The sequence below is a fragment of the Saimiri boliviensis genome, chromosome 17 (genome assembly GCF_048565385.1).
Source record: "Saimiri boliviensis isolate mSaiBol1 chromosome 17, mSaiBol1.pri, whole genome shotgun sequence".
NCBI classification, from domain to species: domain Eukaryota; kingdom Metazoa; phylum Chordata; class Mammalia; order Primates; family Cebidae; genus Saimiri; species Saimiri boliviensis.
The window spans coordinates 9,391,282-9,407,927 of NC_133465.1; the positions used below are offsets into that span (position 1 = coordinate 9,391,282).

Consider the following 16,646-nt stretch of genomic DNA (forward strand, 5'->3'; position numbering starts at 1 on the left):
CTCATACCTGTAAACTCAACATTTTGGTAGGCTAAGGCAGGAGGACTTCTTGAGCCCAGGAGTTTGAGACCAACTTGGGCAACAAAGAATCAAAAAGATTTTTTGATTCTACAAAAAAAATCAAAGATTTATCCAGGCATGATAGTGGTCCCAGCTACACAGGAGGCAATGGCTCTCTATCTCACCTCAGTCATTTAAATGGTTATTTGGGGAGGCGTGTCAGCAGACCATCTTGGACCAAGGCTTGGATCCCTTGAGGCCAGGAGTTCAAGGCTTCTGCTAACTATTATCACACTACTGAGTTCCAGCCTGGGGACAGAGCAAGGCCCTGTCTCAAAAAAAAAAAAAAAAAAAAAAAAAAAGACAGTGAATCAATAACTAATTGAGGATAGTCACAGTTACGGATCCTCTGCTACATCAGCCACAGAACAAAGTGAGCACTTCATGTTCGTTAGCAATATCCCTGTTTTAGAGAGTTGCACGTGTAAATAAAGGAGTATGACCCTAGACTCTATTTTTATTTATTTATTCAGTTATTTTTGAGACAGAGTCTCACTCTGTCACTCAGGCTGGAGTGCAGTGGCGCCATCTCAGCTCACTGCAACCTCCACCTCCCGAATTCAAGAGATTCTCTTGCCTCAGCCTCCGAAGCACCTGGGATTACAGACATGTGACACCACACCTGGCTAATTTTTGTGTTTTTAGTAGAGACAGGGTTTCATCATGTTGGCCAGGCTGGTCTCGAACTCCTGACCTCGCTATCTGCCCACCTTGGCCTCCCAAAATGCTGGGATTACAGGCCTGAGCCACTGCGCCCAGACAGCCCTAGACTCTTATATCTAACTAGTGCCTGTGTATAAATTAACAGACATTCTGAGACATGCAAAGACTCAAAAAATCCATCATCCAGCCACCCTTCCCCCAAGGGTTACTCAAAGTAGCATTTCAGTGGTGTGAGAAATCAATCAAAATAAGGAACTCAGGAATGAGGAAGTCATTTACGTTAAAAAATAAAAAATAAAAATGGCAAGACGTAGAAAGAAAAACTGAGTTAGAAGGCTGGGTGCAGTGGCTTACACCTGTATTCCCAACACTTTGGGAGGCCAAGACGGAAGGATGGCTTGAGGCCAAAAGTTCCAAACCAGCCTGGGCAACTCAGTGAGACCTTGTCTCTACAAAATAAAAAATGTTTTAAAAATTAGCTGGGTGTGGTGGCATGCACCTGCGGTTCCAGCTACTCGGGAGGCTAAGATGGGAGGATCGCTTGTGAGCCACGATCCCGCCACTGCACTCCAGCCTGGATGACCGAGCCGGACCCTGCGCCCCCGCCCCACCCCCCGACCACCAAAAAAAGAGAAAAACTGAGTTAATTATTACTGCTGTTTGAAATCACAATGCCAATGTCAAAAAATGATTCTTGAAAGAAAAATCATATGATGTAAAATTTTAATAATGGCCTGAAGCTAGAATCCTAGTTTATGCCGGCAAACCCGTGTCCTCCAGCAGCCTTGAGCTCGGCAGAGCTTCTCAGACGCGGGCCTCGCGGGTGAACTGCCACACGAACCCAGAGCTTGGAGGAGGCTCGCCCGGGGAGGGTTGTGCTGGGGATTCCCAGGCCGGCTCCTGCTTCTCGCCTGATGAATGTGGAGTTCCTTCAGCCATCCCTCGGGTCCTCTTAAACTTTTCGAAGTTGCAGGAGTGTGAATGACGCATTTCCCTAGCGTTAAGTGGCGACAGTTCTCCCTCTATTTTATCTCTCCATTTTAATGGTGATTGCGGGAGGCGTGTCAGCGGACCATCTTGGATGAAGGGCAAAAGGACCAGTTGGCATGGACTTGAGGTTTGTGGCTGGTGATGGCAGTGGGGACACGATCGCACGACCTTGGGTCAGATTTCTCAGCTCTCTCCTCCCCATTTTTATCCCCAGCACTCGGTTAAAAAAAAAAAAAAAAAAAAAAAAAAAGTCTTCTCCAACCCTCAGGCCAAGCAAAGCCAGGGTGGGTAGGCTGGGTGGCTTTCTCTTGGATAGCTGTGTGTCCCAAGTTACACGCATCCTATCTTGGCTAACTCTTCTGAAGCCCGCGCAGCGGGGCGCCGGGTGCGAGCTGGAGGCCGGGGTTCTGCTCACGTTGGGCAGGGGAGCCGGGTGGCCGCAGGGCGAGGAGTGGCGAGGGCCGGGCCGGCGTGACACCACCTGGCGGAGTCTCGGGGAAGAGTCTTAAAGGCGCGCGCTCCTCCGTGCCCCGCGCACTCGAGCGGGAGCCGCCGAGAGCTCGCCTCCCGCTGCCGCCGTCGCCTCGGGGAGGTAAGTGCCGCCCGCGGATCCCGAGTCGCGGCCGGGTGGGGGCGGCCCGCGGCTACCCCGCGCTCGGGAAGCTCCGGCTGGGGCTGCGGTCGGAGGGCGGCGCCCAAGTTTTCTTAAAGGCCTCGGAGGGCAGCTGGGGCGGCGCAGAGCCTGCGCGGGGATGGCTGGGTGGCCGCGGGCCGGGGCCGTCTGGGGGCGGCCATCCGGGGCGGCGCGTGGAGAAGCACCAGCGCGCGGCGCGGGGCGCACGCCCAAGCCTCAGCCCTGAGTCCTGCGCACTTGGCGCGCTCCGGCCGCGGTCCCGGAGAGCCCCAGGCTGCTCCGGGCCGCGACCCCGGCTCCGAGCCTTTCTGCCCGCCCCGGTCCTTTGTAGCCTGCTCGCCCCGCGGTCGCGCACGGCGGCCGGTCAAGCCCGCCCCGGCCCAGCCGCGCCCGCGCCCCGGGCCACCCCGCCCGGCCCCCTCGGCGCTGCGCCCCTCGCTTTCCCCATCTCCAGCCGCTCGCTATTTTCACACCTCCCAGTGCCCCGGCCCCGGCGCCTGATTCAGTGCTTAGTAATTAATTTGGCGTTTCAGAATGGTCAGCGGGCTGGATAATGGGCGCATTCATCCCCCGGGCTAATCTGAACAGAGGTGGGAAGAAAGGCTTTCACAGACAGAAAATGCCATTCGCCGAGCGCTCAAAGGGGCTGTCACTCCCAGAATAAATCGCCGCCGCGCCCGCCGGCTCCTCTGGCCATTTCCATACAGCCCCGGCCCGCGCCGCGGACCCGCCGGCCTCGGCCTCGGCTCCCGGGAATCACTCACTCGAGTGCCTTCGACGGGAAAGTCGGGCGAGAGCGGGACCCAGGCGGGGGCCGAGGGAAACGGGGAAACTGGGGACTCGGGTGAAGGCCGCAGGGGACAAAGAGATTGATTAGAAAATCAGACGCGCAACTACAAGGAGGCGCAGCTCGCTCAAAGCGCGGACGCTGGAGCTGGGGCTCGGGAGCATCTGTCCGAAACCCCCGAGGTTCGCCAGAGGGGCCGGTGGCCCAGACCGTGCGGAGCGTGTCCGAGGCTGCACAGACAGCTTTGGGGTCTCCCAGATTGTGTATGGAGTTCAGTACACACGCATGGATGGTAGAAACGGGGTCGACCTGCACAGACTTTTATTCCGGGTTCCTTGTGCTATCAGCCCCTTCGCCCACGGGGCCTGGAAGGTGACCCGGTGCCTTCCCTGGCCTCCTGCTCGCCACCCCTGCCCTGACCCTAGGATCCAGCTGAGCGGGTGACGGAGGCTTTATCCTCTGATCCTTCTGGATCCAGTGAGGCCCTGAGTGTTGGGCACAAACGGTCAACGGACTCTGAATGCTGGGGTCTTCCCGTTGTGACACCCCCAGCCCACTGGTGCAGCGGGATCGTGCGCTCCCGCCGCAGCCCTAATCCCGTGGACCGCGCCGTGCCAGCGCCTCCAGCCAGGCTGTGGCGCCTCCAGTGGGCAGGGCTGGCTCGGCCTCAGTTAGGTGAAGCTCCAGGCGCTGGATTTTCCCGCCGTCGGGGCTCAGCCTGTATCCACCTTACCCGGGCGGACGTGGCCCTGGGCCCTTTCACTCAGTGGAACCCTGCCACTGGGAGAAGAGAAAGAGCTGCAGCTCTAGAGGGAAATCTTAGCTCGGCTGAGAGGCAGAAATGGCGCCCAACACAGCTGGGACGACGAGTTTCTGGAATGGCCAGATGCCCAGGTGTGTAGGGGAGATGGAATCCCATACTAGGATCAACTTCTGTGTGGAAGTCTCTCCTCCCCTTGAGCCTGTTTCCTCATTTGCAAAACAAGGATAAAACGAGATCACATGTGACCCCAAGTGGTGGGACTTTCAGCAGAAGGATCCCAGGTGCCACTCCCACCACTCACCACCAGTCTCGCTCGCCTCCCGGCAGGTCTCCTGGTCTTCACCAACATCTCTTCTCGGAGCTTTAGAGACTTCCAGATTTTCTCTCAGGCTGCCTCCACCCGCCCCGTGTCTTTGGGGTTCTGGTATCCAGCTCTCCTTGAAACCACACTTTGTAAGAGTTGAAAGCATCCTTTCGAAGATTCTAGAGCCATTAACAATGATAGTGATATTGAGGCCTAAAGTGACTTGCTGTTGTCACCCAGCTAATTAGAGGGCTTGAGCTAGAATGGATTTCATGGCAGACAGTGAATCTTAGACTCTGGGCATCAGACTCCCCTCCCCATACACACAACCTCCTCTCTTCCTCCCCATAACTGCCCCACAGCTTCCCTAGGTCTGGGGAGGGGGCCAGAAGGCTGCATTTTAAACAAGCATCCTGAAGCATATTGAGGCAGATGATATAAGGACCGTATTTCAGGGAATGCAGCCCAAATCGGTCTCTTTCCATAGCAGCCCCGTCTTTCCCGGGGCCATGGGCTTTGCTTGTTCTACGTGGCTCACATGTGATCTGCAGGACGGTCCTTTCGGTGTCCTCCCAGACTGGAGGCCATAGCGGGTGAGGCCTCTTTCTAGGAGATGCTTCAGTATCCTCCAGAATGTGCAGCCAATGAGGGAGCAGCAGGGGGTGAACTGTGCACCCAGCCAGATGAGGAGAGGCCAGAGTGCACCGCAGGCTGCCTGGATGTTGAGCCCCCAAACCCAGGGACCTCCTCTTACCAATGTGCTTTCACAGCTGGACCTAACACTGCATGCCGCAGGCCCCACACAGACAGTATAAATGTGCCCAGAGGCCCCCCTTGGCAAGGAAAACCTGCCCGAACCAGGGACAGAGCAGCCGGCCGGAGGGGTACCCATGCCAGCAATAACCCAGGTGCGAGCTGTGGCCCAGAACACCAGCACCTGCCCCTTCAGCATGCTGGGGTTTGGAGGTGTGAAGTAGGGGGTGGGGGGCAAAGAGAAGGCTTGGAAAAGTGGAAGAGAGTGGGTAGGGGGAGGAGAAGCCATCAGGCACCCAGGGATGGGAGGGACAGGGGAGGGACACGTCCCTATTTATGTAAGCCGTTTGTAGCTGCAGATTGTAAAACTGGGCAGGCTTCTCTGGAGTAATTCATAGTGTTTGGACAAGACAAACATTGTTCTGCTTTAAACAAACCTCCAGAAAGGTCAGCTTGGTTCATCCCTTTGCTGCGAGTCGCTGAGACTATCCAGATGATGAGAAAATCAGATCTTCGCTGAGGGGGCCCAGGCAGGAGGTAGCGGTCTCCTGAGCTCTTTGGATGCTGAGCGGACACCCAGTGCAGGGAGGGGCCTTGGCTCCAGTGAAAAGGCCAGAGTCCCAGTCTGGAGCCAGGAGGTGTGAGGTGTGTGTGTGTACATCATCGATTGTGAGATTTTGATGACGCTAAGAACATCATCCAAGTTCTAGCGCCAGGCCAACATGACAGGCAACATGAATCTTATTTATGTGGGAGAAGAATTGATGGGAAACCAAGGTTCATGGATGCAGAACCAAATTAACCCAACGAATGCTAAGCCCGGATATGGCCCTGGACACGAGAAATCCAGGTTCCTTGCATTTGGATGTCCTGGCAGGGCTCTTCTGTGTTCATTTAGCAAATATTTTTGAGTGATCACAACATGTCAAGTTCTGTGCTGGGTACTCAGGGTTACAGTAGGGAATAAGAAAGATATGTTAGTAGCACCCACTGTTGGGGCCTATGGTTCTGGCTTATCCTCTCTTTCCCTGGCTTCCCTAAGAAAAGAAGCTGCTCAATTTCACTTCCAGCTTCTTCACCACCATCACTGCCTCACCAAGTCCCCTGACCGAGACCCAGCATACCAGCTCCCTCAACGGGACCTGACAGTTAAGTGCTCAAGAAATGCTAGCCACCATGGTTATAATTATGAGCACGATTGTGATTACAAGACTCCACACTTTTCTTTCTTTCTATCTATCTTTCTTTTTAGAGATGGGGTCTCCTTCTGTCACCCAGGCTGGAGTGCCATGGCATGATACCTCATTGTAACCTCCAACTCCTGGGCTCAAGCAATCCTCCCATCTCAGCCTTCTGAGTAGCAGGGACCACAGGTGCAAGCCACCATGCCTAGCAAATATTTTAATTTATTTATTTATTTATTTTTTTTGTAGAGATAGGGTTTTGCTGTGTTGCCCAGGCTGGTCTCAAATTCTGGCCTCAAGCGTCCTCCCACCTCGGCTTCCCAAAGTGCTGGAATGACAGGTGTGAGTCAATTCACTTGACTTAGACTCTGTTCTTGAGTGTTCTACCTGACCCTGAGCTGAAGTGGATACTTTGTATTGATATTTACTATTCATTGTCATTGTCTTAGTATTGGTGGCTTGTTAATGACACATTATTGATGCTCAGTAACACTACAGCCCAGCGTCTCTGTGGTGCCAGTTGTCACAGTCCTGTGCATGATCTCTGTTTGCCCTGTGGTAACCTTGGTGATGGTAGAATCACTGGATTAGCTAGTTCTATGCAATTTTATTTTATTTTATTTTATGATGAAATCTTGCTCTGTCACCCAGGCTGGAGTGCAGTGGTGTGATCTTGGCTCACTACAACCTCCACCTCCTGGGTTCAAGCAATTCTCCTCCCTTAGCCACCCCCAGTAGCTGGGATTAAAGGCATGTACCACCATGTCCAGCTGATTTTTTTTGTACTTTTAGTAGCGATGGGGCTTCATCATGTTGGCTAGGCTGGTCTCGAACTCCTGACCTCAAATGATCGGCCTGCCTCAGCCTCCAAAGTGCGGGGATTACAGGCATAAGCCACCGCACCTGGCCGTCTGTGCAACTTTATAAACATTGTTCAGGACTTTGGTTGCTTCAGGATCTTCTGCATATGCTTTTTACTCAATACTCCTAATATCCATGGAAGGAAGAGAGGGCAGGAGAAACAGAAAGGAAGATTACTATGCACGTTTTTCAGAAGAGGAAGTTGACACTTAGGTGTAGCAATTTGCCCAGCATCAAAGAGATATTCAGGGAGGGGACTATGTATGGCTAAAATACAATCCAAACAGTCCTCTTGGGCCAGCATCACCCTGCTGACCACCCATGGAGCTCCCTGCAAACAGAGCTGGAAACCAGGGCTCCCTGGGAGACTCCATAAACCAGGTGCTTGGCCAGAGGCTAGGAAGTGGCTCCCTGAGCGAGATCATGTCCATCCTACCTTGTGCGTAGTTTCTGGCATCATTCCAGGGGCTGGCATGGCAGTGCTCCTGCCTGACGTCAGCATCGATGGGTGAGGGAGATGCTCCTTCCTTCCCCCACAAATCCTAGTTTCCTTTGACATCTCATTATGGTTGAATAATCCATGCACTTACCCAATCTGTTTGGAATCGGTGATCCATGTCTGTTTTCTTCCTTGGAGTTAAGTCCTCTAAATTTTCTTTCTGTGGGATGTATAAACCAGCAATACCTCATTTTACTGACATTTGGGGGAAATAAGCTGTTCTACGTAATTGATTTTTGCAGTTAACAGTAGCTTACTCCTTGAAGCATAGAAACTTTTTATGGAATCGTATTTCATGAAAAACATTTTTCCATCAAAATCATGACTTTTTCCCCCCTCCCAAGTTAGCAGAATTGAATGCAGCAGGTGTTCCCTAGGTGTGGCTGAGTGAGTGACCCACAACCCATTTCAATGACTCACAACCATCTTTGGAAACATCAGCTCCTGGGCAATTTGCTCAATTTCCCTGACGTCAGTTTCCTCGCTGGTAACCTGGGGAGCTTTGGACACGATGCTAGCTAAAGGCTGCCTCTGTACTTCTCTAACTCTGCTGGGCTCTCAAACACTAATGCCCTCGGGAAGTTTTGGTGATTGTAGGACCAGTCCTGGCTCCTTTGGGTGGCTGGGATGGATTCGACTGTCAGCTGTCACTTCTGAGTGTATCCGTATTCAGCTGTCACCATGTCCCCAAGGATCCTAAGTTGTGGTTCTCCCGTCCCCTGGAAGAACAGAAGATGTCTGACCTAAGGTTATAAAGTCTTGTAAATGAAGAACTCCTGGAGTGCCTGTGGACTGAAGTCCCCTGTGTCTTGGCTACTGTTCTTTCAAATGTCCAGGGAGGCTGTTCACTTACTTCTGGACTATGATCTGCGTTGTAAAGGGTGCTGCAACCCTCGCCTCTAGAAAAGAGGTTTACAATACCTTAATACAAACAGCAAGTACTTGGCAAGCTTCTGTTGACTGCTCTGAACTCAGTGTTGTGGGGAGGGAAGGAGCAGCGAGATGTGGTCACTTCCCGTAAGAAGAAAACCCAAAGGAAGACTTAAGGAATGTTTTAAGACCAGCGTGTCAGTGGCCTCTCATTTGGTTCCTTTCATTTACCCCAAGCTTGTCTTTTAAGATTTGAAGAAGACTCTCTTAATTTTGGCATTTCTGAGATTTGCTGGGATATTAGTTTCCTGCGGCTGCTGTAACAAATTCCCATAAATCGTTGCTTAAAACAACAGAAATTTATTCCCTCACACTTCTGGAGGCTGAAAGTCTGAAATTGGTATCAGTGAGTTGCAGTTAATGGCTTTGTTTTGTCCAGAGGCTATAGGGCAGCAGTCCCCAACCTTTCTGGCACCAAGGACTGGTTTTGTGGAAGATAATTTTTCCATGGACCTGGAGGCAGGGGATAGTTTTGGGATGATTCAAGCTCATTACATTTATTGTGCACTTTATTTCTATTGTTATTACATTGTAATGTATAATGAAATAATTATGCAATTCACCATCATGTAGAATCAGTGTGAGGCTTCAGCTTGTTTTTCTGCAAGTAGACGGTCCTACCTGGGGGGTGATGGGAGACAGTGACAGATCATCAGGCCTTAGAGTCTCATAAGGAGCATGCAACCCAGATCCCTCTCACGTGCAATTCCCAGTAGTGCTCTTGCTCCTAGGAGAATCTAACGCAGCTGCTGATCTGAAAGGAGGCGGAGCTCAGGCAGTGATTCGAGCTTTGGGGAGGGGTTGTAAACACAGATGAAGCTTTCTTGCCCAAGAGCTGAGAGCTGCTCACCTCCAGCTGTGTGAGGCCACAGACTGGTAGTGGTTCATGGTCCAGGTTGGGGACTCCTGCTGTAGGGGAGGATCCTTTCCTTGCCTTTCAGCTTTGCAAGGCTGCCACTATCCCTTGGCTTGTGGCTACATCACTTCAATCTCTGCCTCCATCTCATACGGCCTTCTCAGATTTCTTGTCAGATTTCCCTCTGCCTGTCTCTTGTAAGGACACCTGTGATTGCATTTAGTGTCCATCCGGATAAGCCACAACAATTTTCCCATCTCAAGACCCTTAATCACATCAGCAAAGACCCTTTTATGCCCACATTCACTGCTTCCAAGGATTAAGATATGGATATCTTTTGAGGGGAGCATTTTGTAGCATACTGCACAAAGTTGGTCATCACCTTTAATTGTCCGTAATTCTGTGGCCTTTAGTTGATTAATCTGTAGTGTGCTCCTATTTTTGTGCCAGGCAGTCTGTTAAATGCTGGGATTCAGAGGGAAAAGACACAGTTCCTCCCTCAGACGCTAAGAAGATCAGAGCTATGTGGAAAAGAAGGCACCTGGGCCTTAAAGGTATCCAAGATGGACCTTGATGAGCTCAAATTCCCCATCAAAACCTGCAAGGCCCTGCTTGGTCTAGCTCCCAGCCTCCCCTCTGAGCTCACCCCTACCACTCCCTATCTCGTTCCTTAAACAAGCTCTGGGCCAGGTGCGGTGGCTCACGCCAGTAACCCCAGCACTTTGGGAAGCTGAAGCAGGTGGATCACCTGAGGTTAGGAGTTCAAGACCAGCCTGGCCAACATGCTGAAATCTGAGCTATATTAAAAATACAAGAATTAGCTGCAGGTGGTGGCGGATGCCTGTAGTCCCAGCTACTTGGGAGGCTGAGGCAGGAAAATCTCTTGAACCTGGGAGCCCAGGTTGCAGTGAGCCAAGATCGCACCACTGCTCTCCACCCTGGGCAACGGAGCAAGACTCCATTTCAAAAACAAAACAAAACAAAAAAAAAACAAGCTCTGTCTTGCTACCTTGACATATGCTATCCCCTCAGGCTGAATGCACCCTTCCCACAAATGCTATTTGTCCCCAGAGCTCCCTTCCTCACTTCATTCATTCTGCTCTATGGGATCCTTCTTAGGGAGCTCCTCCGCAAGTACCTGCTTGAAATCCACCTCCCCTCCTGATACATCCTGTTGCCTCCTCTGCTTTGTTGGTGCTCCTGCTGCACCACAGCTCAGCCACCACGAGGATTTTGAGATGGGATAACTAGAACTTCTCGGAAGATCCTAAATGCATCCTGTTTTATTTCCAGTTCTCTTCCCGAGCATGTAGTTTGCTTTTTATCTTCTTTTACTTTTCTTAATAGCATTTTGCAGGTGTCCCCAAACTTTTTACACAGGGGGCCAATTCACTGTCCCTCAGACCGTTGGAGGGCCGCCACATACTGTGCTCCTCTCACTGACCACCAATGAAAGAGGTGCCCCTTCCTGAAGTGCAGCGGGGGGCCGGATAAATGGCCTCAGGGGGCCGCAGTTTGGGGACGCCTGGCATATTGGTCTCAATTTCAAGTAAATCAGAATGGGGGTGGGATGGCTCTGTAAAGAGGAATACATATATTCAAGGAACCATTTTTCGGTTGTCATAATGACTAATGTGTGGTGCGTGCAGTGTGTGTCAGGGGCGGGTGGAACCTGCTGGCATTTAGTGGACAGGGGTCAGGAACGCTAAATGGCCCGTGGGTGGTAGCCAGAACTGTTCTGCCCAGGGAAGACTCTTCCTATCCCAAATGCCAATACCACCTCTCCAGAGAAACACTCTCAAGGAAACAGTTTGTATTCGAGTCCTAAAGTAACATATTTTTCTATCATCTTCACTGATAACCTTTCATACTCTAAGAGTATTTTAAATGATGTCTCCCCAGATCCATCCCCTGCTAAACTGTCCCCTGGCCCACTCACACAAGGTCTTGAGATTCTCCCATTCATCCTTTTGCACTTAGCATCGGTCCAGTGTCATCTCTAAAACTTGAGGTTTCACTGAGGGCATTCCCTCCTTCAGATTCTGTGTAAATGGTGAATGAGCTGAGCCCCAACTCTGGGTCAGAGGCCCCCCACTATTTTCTCCACCCAGAACAACCTCCTTTTATTTGGACCCTTTGTTCCTTCCTCAAGGCCAGCCTTCCATCCATGACAAAGCCTCCCCCCATGGTGACCCATTTTCTTTATTTTAATAGCATTTGGGGTGGGACCTTGTCAAAAGCTTTTTGCAAATGAAAATAAATTACATCTGCTGGTTCCCCCTATCCACAGGCATTGTCACCCCTTCAAAGAGCCCTGGTAGATTAAAGGATTTGGAGGATTTGGGGTTTGTATGGGCTTCTACACCCAGCTCCTGAGTCCTCAGCCAAGATGCCTGCAAAAGGGAGGCCTGAGCCAAAGATACAGATAAACAATATTGGGGAAATGGATATCTCCAGGAACCCTTCCCACTAGACAGGGCTGCTCCCCTTGTTCTAAAACCTTTTCCAGGACAGTCACATCTCCTGAAATCCTGTCCAGAGACCTGGGATTCCTTGAGTCATCCTCCATGCAGCCTATCAGGTCAGCTTGGCTTTAGATGCCTTGAAATGAAAGAATGTCCCTAGTTCTTCCAGAGAAAGAGATCTGGTAGACAGACTTGAGAATTCTAGATATGAAAAAACAAAAACAAAAAAAATGCGGGTGGGTCACACGGTTAGGAGTTCAAGACCAGCCTGGCCAAGATGGTGAAAGCCCATCTCTACTAAAACTCCAAAAATTAGGCAGGTGCAGTGGCAGGCGCCTGTCATCCCAGCTATTCGGGAGGCTGAGGCAGGAGAATCGCTTGAACCCTGGTAGCAGAGGTTGCAGTGAGCCAAGATCACACCACTGCACTCCAGCCTGGGTGACAGAGTGAGATTCTGTCTCAAAAAAAAAAAAAAAAAAAAAAAAAAAGGAAGAAGAAGAAAGAAGCAGCAGCAGCATAATCCAGGGCCAGGCGCGACGGCTCACATCTGTAATCCCAGCACTTTGGGAGGCTGGGGTGGGTGGATCACGAGGTCAGGAGTTTGAGAGCAGCCAATATGGTGAAACCCTGTCGCTACTAAAAATACCAAAATTAGCCAGGTGTGGTGGCACACACCTGTAGTCCCACATACTGGGGAGGCTGAGGCAGAAGAATCGCTTGAACCTGGGAGGCAGAGGTTGCAGTGAGCCGAGATTGTGTCACGGCTCTCCAGCCTGGGTGACAGAGCAAGACTCTGTCTCAAAAAAAAAAAAAAAAAAAAAAAAAAAAAAAGGCAACACAGTCTCTCCAGGCCACAGCTCATGCTCTTGGTAGGCCAGAAGCCCATCCTTCCTCTCAGGGTTGATGGAGACCCAGTCAAGCCCATCTCACCTACATGTTCTGACTAAGAGCTCCAAACTCTGGACCTAGATTATTTTAGTTCACACCCTGCTTCTCTACCGACCAGTGATGGAATCTTTGGCAAATTACTTCTCTGTTTCCTCCTCCAGTAAAATGGACACAATAACATACCTGTCTTACAAGGTTTTTATGAAGATGGTGAACTAAGGATTACCAAAGTGCTTAGTAGATGCTTGGCACACAGTAAGCATTACACATAATGCTTGATTTAAAAAGGAAAACCCCGCTGGGCACAGTGGCTCACGCCTGTAATCCCAACACTCTGGGAGGCTGAGGTGGACAGGTCACAAGGTCAAGAGGCCTAGACCATCCTGGCCAATATGGTGAAACCCTGTCTCTACTAAAAACACAAAAATTAGCTGGGTGTGGTGGCACACACCTGTAATCTCAGTTACTCGGGAGACTGAGGCAGGAGAATCACTTCAACCCTGGAGACACAAGTTGCAGTGAGCCAAGATCACATCCCTGTACTCTAGCCTGGTGACAGAGCAAGACTCCATCTCAAATAAATAAATAAATAAAAAGGAAAACATGGCCGGGTGCAGTGGCTCACATCTGTAATCCTAGCACTTTGATAAGCTGAGGTGGGTGGATCATGTGAGGTCAGGAGTTCAACACCAGCCTGGCCAATATTGTGAAACCCCATCTCTACTAAAAATACAAAAATTAGCCAGGTGTGGGGCCTGGCTAATACCAGCTACTTGGGAGGCCAAGGCAGGAGAATAGCTTGAATCCAGGAGGCAGAGGTTGCAGCGAGCAGAGATCTCACCACTGCACCTCAGTCCGGGCAACAGAGTGACCCCGTCTCAAATAATGATAATAATGATAAATAAAATAAAAAAATAAAAAGGAAAACCCTTGGTCACATCCCTTTTCTCCTAAGCCCTTGCCGTCTTCCGGTCCTCCGTCTTCACAAACATTAGCCTGTGCCATCTGGTGCCCCTGTCCCTGGAGTGTACTCTCCCCTGTATCCCCACCCTGTGCACCAATTGCTCCTCCCACCCTCATGCTCACCCCGGTTGCACTGCAGCCCTCTTCAGGCAGGCTGTCCTTTCAAACCACACATCCCTGATGCCCAGGAGCGGGGCACTGTTATCCAACTCCATTTCCAATGCTCCTTCCCTCTTCATTAAAACGACAGCAAAATGAAATACCTGGCCAGGAGCTGTGGCTCGTGCCTGTAATCCCAGCACTTTGGGAGGCTGAGGTGGGCGAATCACCTGAATTCAAGAGTTTGAGACCAGCCTGGCCATCATAGTGAAACCCCATCTCTACTAAAAATACACAAAAACAACAACAAAAATTAGCCAGGCATGGGGGTGTGTGCCTGTAATCCAAGCTACTGGGGAGGCTGAGGCAGGAGAATTGCTTGAACCTGGGAGGTGGAGGTTGCAGTGAGCAGAGATAGTGCCATTGCACTCCAGCCTGGGAGACAAGAGTGAAACTCCATCTCAAAAACAAAAACAAAACAAACCAACCAACCCACAAAACTCCTGTTCCTTTAAGGCCAGAACCATGTGGCTGTCCCACCGTCTACATCTCATCCTTAGAATGACCTCCTAGTTGATTTCACTCTTTTCTTTCTTTGAAGACACCAGCACTGGTCAGTCTTCATCTCTGCCCCAAACTGTGATGCTGGTTCCAAAGGTCATTAGAGCCCAGGTGGACAGCCCACCCAGGACCCTCCCCTCTGCCTCACAGCAGAAAACCCCACTCGCTGTCCTGGGAAGGCCACGGCATTCCCCCAGAGCTGTTCCACCTCTGGAATCCTCCAGTTTCGGACCAGTCTCCTCCGTAATCCCCACCTCATGTCTTTTCTTTTCCCAAATCCGTTAGATCAGCTCGATTCAACAGAATTTTCTGTGACGAGGGAATTTTTCTTCATTGGCGCTGTCCAAATTAGGGGCAACTAGGCAACGAAGCTCTCCGTGTTGCTCACTGTAATTAATTCGGGTTGAAGTTCAAGGAGCTACATGTGGCGACTGGCTGTTACATTGAACGGCATGGCTCTAGCCCCCTGGCCGGTTTCCTCCTCCATCCTGGCCTGCTTTCCTTCTCTCTTTAGCATTGTGACCCTGGTCCATCACATCAGCCACCCACTCCCTGTTCCTTCTGTCCCACCTCCTGGAAAACACCCTCAACTTTAGATTAATCCAACTGTCTCTTTTCTCTTGGCCTATACAGCGGCTGCTGGACGCTGCTGGGGGAGGGGACATGTGTGTCCCATGGCCTTGCTGGCAGCCATTCTTTCTCATAGTCACCAACTTCAATGGGGCCTTTAATTCTGCCCAGCAATCATGATCCTTTTCTCTGTAATGACCTCAAACCTCCAGTGCTCCCAGCTCCTCCCCCACCCTCAGCAGATGGTGTCACTTCCTATTTCATTGAAACAAGAGACACTTGGCGACCGCCTGACCACCAATTTTACAAGCGTGGTTTTATCTGTCTTCCACCTCTCTCCTCCTGCTGGCTCCAGTTCCTATCAACATTTAGGCATGTTCAAATAGCCTTATCTTACAAACAACAATAAAAAATCCCAACCTTCCCTCAATCCTCTGTCACCTTCCTGCTGTGGCCCTGTATCTTTCCTGCCAGTTATATTCACACTTCTGGAAAGTTGTCTACACCTGCTATCTCCACTTTCTCACCTCCCGTTCACTCCACAACCCCAGGCAGCCTGGCTTCTGTCCCTACCACTCCCTGCAACCGCTCGCTCCGTCAAGGTCACCAATGACTTCCTTGTAGTTTGATCCAAAGGACTTGTTTCAGATCTTATCATGACCTTTAGGGCGTGTGACTCAGCCTTGCTCAGCACCCCTCTGTTCTTGCAGCACTCTTACCCATTGGTTTCTGCAGCACCCTCATCTCCTGGTTTTCCCCCTCCTGCTCTGGCTACTTCAAAGTTTTCTTGAAACTGCCACATTCTCCCCCTCCAAGGGTGATCTGTCTGGCTTCACGGGTAAGACTGTGTGTCAGGAATGGTGTTTCCTCCTCTCAACGCATTCCTTGCAGAAACACCTGGGGATTTGCTTTCTCACCCGAGATCCGCACTGTTGCGTTTTGCACTCCAGTTTGCTCTGTGCATCCCGCTGCTCAGAGCCTGACATGCCTTCGAGGGTGTGTATTTATCACTGCCACTTTGAGAAGCTCTCACAACACTTGGACATCTGTTTTTTTCATTTGTCCCCTTAAAGGCAGGCTGCATTAGGGAAGGACACTGATGAATTAGAGTGGATAGGAGAGGCTGCAGAGTGGTCAGAAAACAGTGTCCTATGGGAAAACATTAAGATAACTGGGAACATTTTGCCCAGAAGAGATAAAACTGAGGGATGATAGAGGACTAGTTTCAAAAATCTGAAGAGGTACAGAGCCTCGATCTGGGCTGCTGTGTAGGGTTGGGTTTCGGCCACCTGCAGACTTAACAGAGGCGAGTTTTGAATGGATGTAGAGAGGTTCCACTGTATTACAGAAGGTTCCAGACCTCCTGGATACAAGGTGAGTGAGACAGTCCTGCCCACCAGGAACGACTAAATGACGATAAGCTTAAACCTAAGTGACCACAATAAAACTGGAAGGTGTCCCTGCTTATCCTCTCCTGCAGACCCCCGGCCTAAGCTCAGCTGACAACATAGAAAAGCTGCACTCCAGCGAGGGCCACTTCAAACTTCCTGCCATGCAAGGGCCATCGGAAGCTCTGCGGACACAGGCCGGGCGCGGTGGCTCACTCCTGTAATCCCAGCACTTTGGGAGGCTGAGGCGGGTGAGTCACCTAAGCTCAGGAGTTGGAGACCAGTCTGGCCCACATAGTAACCCCTTCTCTACTAAAAATACAAAAATCTTAACCAGGTGTGGTGGCAGGTGCCTATAATCCTAGCTACTTGGGAGGCTGAGGCAGGAGAATTGCTTGAACCTGGGAGGCGGAGGTTGCAGTGAGCTG

At 50.9% G+C, this 16,646-nt stretch overlaps 1 protein-coding gene across 1 annotated transcript in view; it reads left to right on the forward strand.

Moving 5' to 3' along the window:
* The first annotated feature begins 2,252 nt into the window (after positions 1-2,252).
* NTN1 (netrin 1) overlaps positions 2,253-16,646 on the forward strand; it is a 232,809-nt gene continuing 218,415 nt past the window's right edge. Inside the window, exon 1 of the mRNA XM_074388169.1 lies at positions 2,253-2,305. The gene's annotated coding sequence lies outside the window, so the exon portion shown is untranslated. The remainder of the gene's footprint in view (positions 2,306-16,646) is intronic.